The sequence below is a fragment of the Perissodus microlepis genome, chromosome 4 (genome assembly GCF_051167445.1).
Source record: "Perissodus microlepis isolate ML-2025 ecotype Zambia chromosome 4, ASM5116744v1, whole genome shotgun sequence".
NCBI lineage: Eukaryota > Metazoa > Chordata > Actinopteri > Cichliformes > Cichlidae > Perissodus > Perissodus microlepis.
Window position 1 is genome coordinate 14,976,463 of NC_140464.1, and position 10,035 is coordinate 14,986,497.

Sequence of the window (10,035 nt, forward strand, 5' to 3'; positions counted from 1 at the left end):
AGATTTCCTCCACAGGCAGAATCAGCAGAAGCCCGGTAAACCACTGAACATCCCTGAGGGAATTCAGATTAGTAAAATGAGGTCTGTGGATGTTATCGCTGTTTTGTTTTTTGGTTTTTTTAAACGATTTGTAGATGTTGGTCGTGTCCAAATTCATGGGCTGCATCCTCCTGAGGCCGCATTTGTAGACTGATTACGTCACAGCGACGCGCCGAAGGCTGTCCAAATTCGTAGACTCCTCCGAATGCAGCCAACAAATGCGTCCTCCTTTTCCCCGAATTTGAAGGATGGGTCGGGTGTGTCCTTCGTGGCCTACCATATCCCAGAATTCATAGCGCGGCCCAGCCAAACTCCAGTTTCCAACAATGGTGGCCGCTACTAAGTTTTAAAATTACTCATACTAATATTTCTGGTTCACAAAATAAACTTTTAACATATTTTCAGGCGAGAAAGTAGCTGTGTAAACATCAAATATCTGCTCGGTTTATCAAGATATCGCATATTTGCAAAAGTGCTTCGACGTTTTCAGAGACGTCTGCTACCCACCAGCTCGATAGCTAGCCGGGAGCTCGAGGGTTACTGATGCGGCCGAGAACGGCACAACTCCCGGCACATCATTTTCAGATCACCGCGGACTTTCGCTGCTCGGGTTAAACGTAATATATAAGTCACTTAGACAACCTAAAATGTTATTGTTGGGCTTTTTTCAGTGTTTTGTTTGTTCGTGAGTAAATCGGTTTGGCTGAGATTAAAGTTATTAGATTAGATTAGATAAAATAAAACTTTATTAATCCCCCGGGTGGGTTCCTCCTTGGTTTTTACACAGCTGACTAAACGTCAAACAGAAAACTGATTAAACAGAAGTATGAGACAGTCGACAATTTACGTCAGTGTCCTGTTATATTTTAGATAGCAAGGAGCAGAAGGCTGAGTTTATTAAACTCTACCGAGACAGTGGTGACGCTAATCTGAAGGCTAGACCGTCCAATTTCACGGCCGTTTACTTCTGGCCTACCCGACCTTCTGAGGACCCGGCCAGGGGCGGAGCGTGGGGGTGGCTTACTGGGCTTAAGCCCGGGTTGTTTTGTCAGAAGCCCGGGGTCTTTTGGAGTGTAATTTTTTCATAGTTAGATGCCTGGCTGACAACTGTATAAAACAAAAAGTACACACAATATTCGAAGCACATAGTGCACACTGTGGGAATTTACGACTGTGCGTGAATCCCCCCTGATATTGGTATGATCCGAGCTCAGGCACTAAGCGACTGAGCGAGAGGGCGGGGCAGCTGGAGAAACGGAGCCAGCCATACTAAGGAGAGCTTAAGTTTGACCAGGTGCCAAAGCAAATCATTCGTACCGTACAAATAATGTAAATATGACGGTGTATCACGAAAGATTGATATCAAACTGATCACTTGACCAATATTATGTTACTTGCTCTTCAAGTGAATCAACAAATGACGAAATGAAAAGCCGAACAACAACAATGCTGTTTCTTTAGAGAGTCTTAGCTTACATGTGTGTTTATTTCATATTTTCAGTTGTTTCCCTCCACGGCTAAATAAATCGGTTTCAGTAATGCACTGATATACAAGAATGGACATAAGGGGCTTCTTTCAAAGAAAAAACTCTGGTAGTATTTTATATATTATGCTTTGTATGTTGTTCAGTATATTTCTATGCAAAACAAGAGGAACTTCAATACACAGCAGTATATTCACAGTTTAAACCAGATATTTACATACACTTTATGGAAAACACAAGAACATTTTTTTACTGTACAACATCAATTTAGAGTAAACTTGTTTTGTTTTGGATAAATAAATATTGAAATATCTTTTGAATTAGTTAAATGTCAGAATAAAGAGAGACAGAGCTTCTATTTTTTATCACTTTCATCAAATTTAGGAGTACATATACACTAAGTTTATTGTTAATTAATAAGAAACTCCAGAAGATTCCATTCTGAGCTGAAAAAGCTTCTGATAGGTTAGTAGAGTCCATGTGAGTAAATTGGTGGCACAGCTGTGGATGCATATAAGGCAAAACACAGAGTCTGTTTCTTTGAAATGGGAAAATTAAGAGATGTCAACCAAAACACCAGAAAAAGAACTGTGGAGCTCCATAAGTGTGGCTCAATTTTGAATACAATTTGGTGCCATTTACAATTAAGAAATACAGATAGTTTCTCTCTTTACTCTTAAAGTTAACAAATATGTTATTGATAAATAATATATTTATCAATCTAAAAAAAATTAAACATTTAGTCTGATTTGATGTTACAATTAAAAAAGTGTTTGTGTTTTGATCTGAAGAGTTTGTAAATATCTGGTTTCAACTGTATATTTGATGATTGTCAGCACAAAGAGGGAGAGAGAGGAACAGAGAGGGAGAGCGAGGAACAGAGAGGGAGATGGAGAATGAGGACAGAACAGAGATGGAACAAGAGCAGGTGAGACACACATGTTAGTCAAATGGTTGTTTACCAAAAGTATCACCGTATCATAGGTACTCATGTATCTCGTACCTAGTGTTTCTTTTTAGGTTTACTATTTTTCAAATTCTACATTTATTAAGTTATGCAGGCTTGTTTGCACAACAAGGCTAAATAATTATATAAACTTTTCTCAATCTAAATAGTGGACTTTGGTAGAATTAAAAAAATAAGTGTAGTGCAGGTCTATGATGATTTTTAGTGCTACTATCATCTAGTTCTGATTCTGGTTCTGTCTTGGTTAAATCCTAAGTAGTCCTGATTTTGAACTGTTGTAGTCCTGTTTTAATTCCGGATCAGTCCTGGGTCTGGTTGAATTGGGGTTTAGTCCTCGTGTCTTGATACAGCCCCGACTTTGTTCTGCCTTGCTGCTTAATTAAAAAACTAGTTTAAGGTGTCCTGCATATGTGATATATATTTTTCCATATATGAAGTTCTTTTTTGAACAAAACTCAAACTTAACAGAGCCAATTAATCTTTCAGTCATTTCTAACCCCCCCCCCCCTCCAAAAAAAAAAAAAAAAATCCCACATGCATACTACCCTTTAGGGCTAAGCCCCGGGTGTTTCAAATGTCTGGCTCCGCCTCTGGACCCGGCCCACATAGACCGCGAAGGCCGGGTCCTCAGGAGGATGCAGCCCATGAATTTGGACACGACCGTTAATTCAAACAAGCCATATTAAGATTTTAGGTTCTAAATCAAAAAGCTTTTATATCTAGAAATATTTTGCTTCCTTTTTTATATATTTTTGTATAAGGCAAGTCTAGAATTATTCATAGAAAATTAGAGACAAAGAGAAAAAATTAAATACAGAAGACACTGCTTGAATTTAAAGCAAGTATGTTATGGTTTTATTTTTAAGAGTCTAAACCACAAGGTCACAATCATGTCCAGAAGCATTTTGATATAAAATATTTGTTTATTGGTTTTGTTTTGCTCAAAATTCTATTTTCTTGTTTTGACTGAACATGCTTTGTCTTGGTTCATTTTATAGATGTGTTTGTAAACTTTGAGCCTAAAATAATGATGTTTACTTCTTTTACTTCAACTTCAAAGAAAAATATTTTCTTACTGCAATCTAATTGTTTCTTTGTAATTGACATGAGAAACAGATGAAAGCACTAAAGTAGTCACTGCAATTTCTTGTTTGTAATATGCGCTGATTATAAATGCATGCATGTATTTGATATTATATACTGTTCAATAAGTCTTAAGCAAAAACTGTATTTGAGAAGGAAACATATTTTTCAGAATGGTCCAATTAAATAAAAAGAGAGAGAAAATATCAAGTCAGTGACTGCTGATGTCAGAGAATGACCTGATGCAAAGGCAGCAGTACCTCAGATAGCCACCCATACAACCCATGTTTGCAGAAGAGTTTGTTGGGATGCCTGGGTCGTTGACCCAGAGTTTTGAGTTTTCATTATTATTGTACTTTGATTTTTGCCTTTATTTATCATTTCTAGCCTTTTGGTTTCTTTTTCAGAGTTGTGCCTTCTGTATTCTGTTCTGTGGTCCATATTTGCTGTCTCCCCTGTCTGCTGTATCCCTGTGTCAAGTCCGTGTTTCTGTGTTATGTTTCCTGTTTTACTTTGAAGGTCCATGTCTTATGTTAATGTATCTGGTTTTGCTTCCCCTGTCTCGTTAGGCCTGATTTGCCCCAGCTGTTTTTCCCTCCTGTTACCCATTCCCTGATTGCTCCCACTGTGTATTGTAGCCCTGTGTTTCTCTGTGTCAGTGTCGTGATCTTCCGTCTTATCGTGCTGTGTGTTCTGCCTGTCAGCCTGTTGGATTTTGTAGTTTTCGGTTTAGTTTTTTGGTTTTCTTTTACAATAAATCTAAGTTTGAGTGTACCTTCCATCTCCGTGAGTCTGCACTTTGGGTCCTCCATTTCACCACTCCTGCCTGCACACAGCCTTCACACGGGAGAGCTCTGAATACATAACATATTGAACTTTGAAGCAGACAGGCTATAGCAGCAGAGGAACACAACGGGTGCCACTGCTGTCAGGAATAATTGAAATGGGCTCAACAAAACTGTAAAACAAGACTGGAAAGATAGCTGATCTAATAAGCTTCAATTTCTACTGTGTCGTTTAAAGATTAAAGTCGGAATTAGGTGTAAACAACATGAAATTATGGATCTATCCAACTTTGTATTAGCATCTCTAGTCAAAATACCCGGGCCGATTTTTTTTGTCCCAGTCCAGCCCTGGTAATCTGGAAAAGGTTTTTTGTAACATATATTATTATATGTTTATTCATCATAGAGTATAATATAGGCATTTTTTGACTATGTCTATTTATCTAAACATAGCTTTGGAAGAAGAATAGTTGGATCTTGTTTTCTGATTTGTCAACAGTAGATGAGAATGAATTTCTGACAGAGAGTCTTTTGCTCCATCAGTCATACATGTCCAGCTTTTAAAAAAAACCCATTTAATCAGAATCTCAATGAATGCTCAATGTTGGGCGTAAGATAAAGATAAGAGATGAGATAAACCTTTATTAGTCCCACACGTGGGAATTTCTTTGGTCACGACAAAGTGGACAGTACAAGTTAAGAGCAGTAAAATTAAGAAAAAAACAAACAAAAAACAGTAGAATAGAATAATATAAAATAGACTAAATTACTATACAAAATAGAATAAAATACTTTGTTATAGTAGGAAAATTGCACTTGGCAATATTGCACATCAGGAAGAGAGGGCAAAAGCTACCATTGTGTATTGGATGCAATGTTCCCTCTAAGCTGCGCGCCTGCGCAATTGCGCACTGCTGGCACTGTCTCTGCGCACAGAAAATCTGCGTTGTGCACAAAAAAAAAATCTAACCTGAATTGAAATTTAAATAAATACGTTAACAATTCTGTTTTGTAGTGTTAGTTAGTAAGTGACTGGCTGCTCCAGTATGAGATTAGAACGATGCCACCTTATCCCATCACATTCGTATATATGCAGCTAATCAACGTTGTTGACAGGCTATGACAGCATCCTGTGCTGTCACCGGTGTTTCAGCTAGCAAAGTGGCGTGGCTGATGTGGAGTGAAGCCACGTTAATGACAACGTGTACAACCATTGAAGATGTGAGCAGGACAGATGGAACAATTGACGGGAAAAGTGTGGACTTTATACCAGTTTTTAAATTGTGTTAATAGGCCATGTAAACCCAGAGTTATGACTAAAAATATATGCAATGTTTGGTTTTCTTCCTGAATACTATCGTTGTTTATATTTACTGCGGGAAGAAACGGTAAAAACAGCGTTTTATAAGGAAAACGCTGGAAAGCACTCTCGCCTGTGAGCAAAAACAAAACCAAAAAAACTCACCCTTTCCTATTGGTCGAAAAATGTACCATGTTGACCAATCAAAAAATTATATGGCAACATGGCATTTAGTTGTTTAGGAAGGGTGGAAGTTTTAGGAGTGACAGCGGAGATTTGCGACGTTTAGCGTGTTTGGAGTCTAAAGTTAGTGTGTTCTCTTGTGTACTTAGTAGAGATGGACCGATCCGATATTACGTATCGGTATCGATCCGATATTACATAGGTGTCAAACTCTGGCCCGCGGGCCAAATTTGGCCCGCAGCCTAATTACATTTGGCCCGCAAAGCCATACCAAAATACTATTAGAGCTGGCCTACTGGTATTATACAGCTAATATATATATTGTTTAGTATTAAGCTTTGCTTGTTCCATATTCAGTTTTTCAGCAAAACGTGTTTGAGTCCATAAGAAAAGATTCATTCTTATATCTGGAGGAATAAATATATTTCAATAAATATTAATGTTAGCCCACGACTTTGTTCCAGTTTTGAATTTTGGCCCACTGTGTATTTGAGTTTGACACCCCTGCGATATTACGTATCGGTATCGATCCGATATTACGTATCGGTATCGATCCGATATTACGTATCGGTATCGGTCCGATACTGACGTAAATTATTGGATCGGATATCGGAGAGAAATAAAAAATGTAATCCGATCCATTAAATATCAAAAAAAGCACCTCAAAAAACTTGTGACATGGCGTAACTCGGCTCATAACCGTAGCAGTCGGAGCAGTGTGCGTCACGTGATAGAGCAGCTGTGTGTATAGAGATTGACAGACCACGTGACTTTCGCGCATTGCAGGCCAGGAACTCGTGGTAAAACAATCCAAGTACTGCATCAAATGCAAGCATTTGCAGCACCACAAAATGTTCATTCTCCGGTTCCAATACCTTCTTGGTTTTTCTTTGCCCCCCAAAAAAGGTATGTACAAAACGAAGGAGAACAATGCCGGACCGTACAAAGACAGACTCGACGAAAAGACAAAGAAAAGATACGAGGAAAAAAATCAAAGGAGTGAAAGGGTTAGACCCTTAGGAGCACACAGAGTGGACAAAAGACGTTAGCGTGCTGCCCAACTTTCACCACGCTCATATTTATAATTATATGGTTCTTGGAGTGAGTGCATACACTCATGAAGTTTAGTAACTTCAGGTCACTGCAACAAGCCCAGGTACAGTTTACAGACGGATGGGTACAGGACCTTGAAATGCACCGTGTAGAACGAAAGACCATCGTAAGAACAAAGGTAAGTTTACCAGTCTCACAAATTGTCTTCATAAATACACATTCGTTAACAGTTTATTAATAGGACCTTTAAGCTCAATGGTAATTCATTAGTAGTGGAAATAATTTCTGGTAGCATTACAGAAATGTAGCAGTGACAATAATATTGTATGCTGTAATCGCACTGGGCAATTAGTGATACAAAACAACTGTTTTATCCTGTGAATAAAAGTATATGTTTTTGTCAGTGTACCATGGTAATAACAGAAGCGAAACGCAATATTCTGTCAGGACAATTCACTATTTATGCACAATAAACAAAGGAGCATAGCGCGACAATTTCTGTTCAGCGCCAAACGTGCTTGTAACCTATATCACCAATTATGTTATGAAAAATGACGTATTAACTACTACAAAACACTTACCTTTGTGGAAATGCTTGGAGCAGACTAACATGTGAGCTAGAGTGTTCTAGGATGTTATATTTGGTCTTTGATGGCTGCAATCCAGGCCATCCGTCGCCTCTTTGTTACTTCGGAAACATAGCTCGAACAATTTCTCTTCAACAACGTAATCCGATAACAACCAATCTCTTTACCCTTCGGCTTCCCGTGGCTGTCATGCGACCGACTATTGCAGTTAATAATACAACAGCTTCTTGCCATTTTTTGTATTTCTTTTTATCGCTGTGTAACTGATTTCAATTGAAAGCCTGCGTGCGCTAGTACCTCTTGCCACGAGTTCCTAGAATCCTTTGCGGTTTTACCCCTGAATGACGTCACATTTTCAGCCTCGGCATTTCATCTCCGAGGAAGTTATCCCAGAGAGAAGTAAAGCAAGTGTGTAATTTCATCTCTGAATGTTTGTAAAGCATTCCCACGTTAAGCTTAACAACATATGGGCGATAGAAAACCGATCGGTGCCTGTACCATTCCCAGTATGCGCTAGCTGATGTCGGGGCAGCATGAGTACGAGCATTTTTTTTTTTGCCGATGCCCGTGATGCCGCCCCCCACCACGATGCCGCCCCGGGCAACCGCCCGTGTCGCCCGTATCTAAAACCGCTACTGGTTACAGGTGTTACAGGAGTGATACATCTCCTGTTGTCAGGCCTGCAGGTATCAGGCTGTTGTTCTCCTTTATCTCATAGTGGACAGAAATTATTTTTGGAGTGGCACAAATAATTTGTGTGGCATCAGATTTGATGCAGAACACCTGATTGTTCTGAAAATAGTTTGAAATGTTTATTTTAAAAAAACGCCTTGGCTGCATTTTTAGGTAAACAGCTACAAAAAAGTTGTTGCTTGCAAAACTCAGTTACTTTTTTAAAGAAGTAACTCCCCAACATTGGTCATTATATACTGTATTTTGCAGACAGAGTTACAGGACTCTCTCCCAGACCACAGACTCATAATACATGTCAGCTTTATAAAAAAAAAGTTTTGTTTTCAAAATTGGAGTTCAAGTTATTTTTACTTCCAATAGTGTTAACATACTACACAGGTCATGAACAAGATTTTTTTTAATTTTCATTGTAAGTGGGCTAAAGCAATTAATTAAAAGTAGTCTAACATAAATGTAAATGCTGTAATTTGATTATTTTAATAAACCATGTAACTTGGATGGATTCGATGCTGGCGTGACCACAGTGCACACGTCTGCTGTTGCTCACAGTGGTCCAAGGGACCGCTCAGGGAGTTTGTGTGTTCGCTCAGACACATGAAAAATTAGGGGGAACATTGATTGGGTGTGTGTGTGTGTGTGTGTGTGTGTGGTCATCTGCAGAGATGATGTTCTGGAGTCTGACAGCAGTTGAAAAAGAAAGACCTGCGAAATCTCTCCGTCCCACATCGTGGGTGCTGCAGCCTGCCAATGAAGGAGCTGCTCAGTGCTGTCAGAGTCTATCCAACAGGGATGACAATTTAGCCACCATTCTCCTGTAACTCATCACCTCCACTGGGTCCAGAGGGCATCCTAGAACAGAACTGGCCCTCCGGATCAGCCTGTTGACCAGACTTCTCCTTTTGCCTACTAACTGTACCCTCCATAACTGACCATTTCCTTCATTGCCCTTAAAAAACGCTGAGCACACTCTGAAAAATCTTAATTTCGGATCAATCTATGTGTCTATGTAACTGTTCTAGTCATCAATTTAAAGAAAGGTCAAATATATAAAGTAGTTGTGTTTTTTTTAGAAATTACAATTTATCTTTCAGTTTAGATTCTTGTATACAACCTTAACCCGTGCGGGGGATGTCCAGTCAGCCTAGCACTCCGCAGATCTCCACATGGCTGACCGTTGCAGAGACCTTTATAGCTTCCACCCCTCACCCAGGTCATAAAACCTAAACCTTCACATTGTTTCTTCCCCTCTCAGTTACATCTGTGGCATCCTGTTTTCTCTTCAGCTGAAGTGGGGGGAAGGAATGTCCTGCACCATATGATCTCTTCTCTCTACTCAAACAAAGAAGGCCATGATTCTATACAAACAGCATTTCTTATAAAACAGCAATATAAGATATCATAAAACAATGTAATCATTCACATAATTTAACAAAAAACTGTAGGTCTGTGAAAAATTTATTCATGGGATCATGTTTATTGAGAGGCAAGAATATGAAAACTTTCCATTTTTTATTTGCTGTTCTAGTTGAGAACAGCAAGTCCATCTAAGGTTGTACATTGAAAAAAAATGCATGTGAAAGATTTTTAAAGTTTGTACATGTACATCCGAGCAATGTACAAAGCCTGGACATCGCCCAGATCCACAAGGTCCGCATCAGGTGTTGAGGAACCAGGGCACCCTGATGAGAGTAGGCTACCGGAATAAGAAGGCATTGTTAGGCAAGAGACGAAAATAGGAAATGTTGGAATGCTACTACGAGTAGTAGAATTCAATACACAATTCAAATCTTGAGCCCTGTAATAGTGGGAGACAAAGCACCAAAAAAGCCCCACAGCTTTAAAAAAGTTTTTTTTTTGTTGT

At 39.1% G+C, this 10,035-nt stretch overlaps 1 protein-coding gene across 4 annotated transcripts in view; it reads left to right on the top strand.

Moving 5' to 3' along the window:
* LOC146388593 (nuclear GTPase SLIP-GC-like) overlaps positions 1-6,320 on the top strand; it is a 48,700-nt gene extending 42,380 nt beyond the window's left edge. For 2 of the 4 annotated variants that reach the window (XM_084925987.1, XM_084925990.1), the window contains one exon: positions 3-6,320. The gene's annotated coding sequence lies outside the window, so the exon portion shown is untranslated. The remainder of the gene's footprint in view (positions 1-2) is intronic. The other 2 variants (XM_084925988.1, XM_084925989.1) reach the window with 2 other exon arrangements.
* Positions 6,321-10,035: the final 3,715 nt, after the last annotated feature.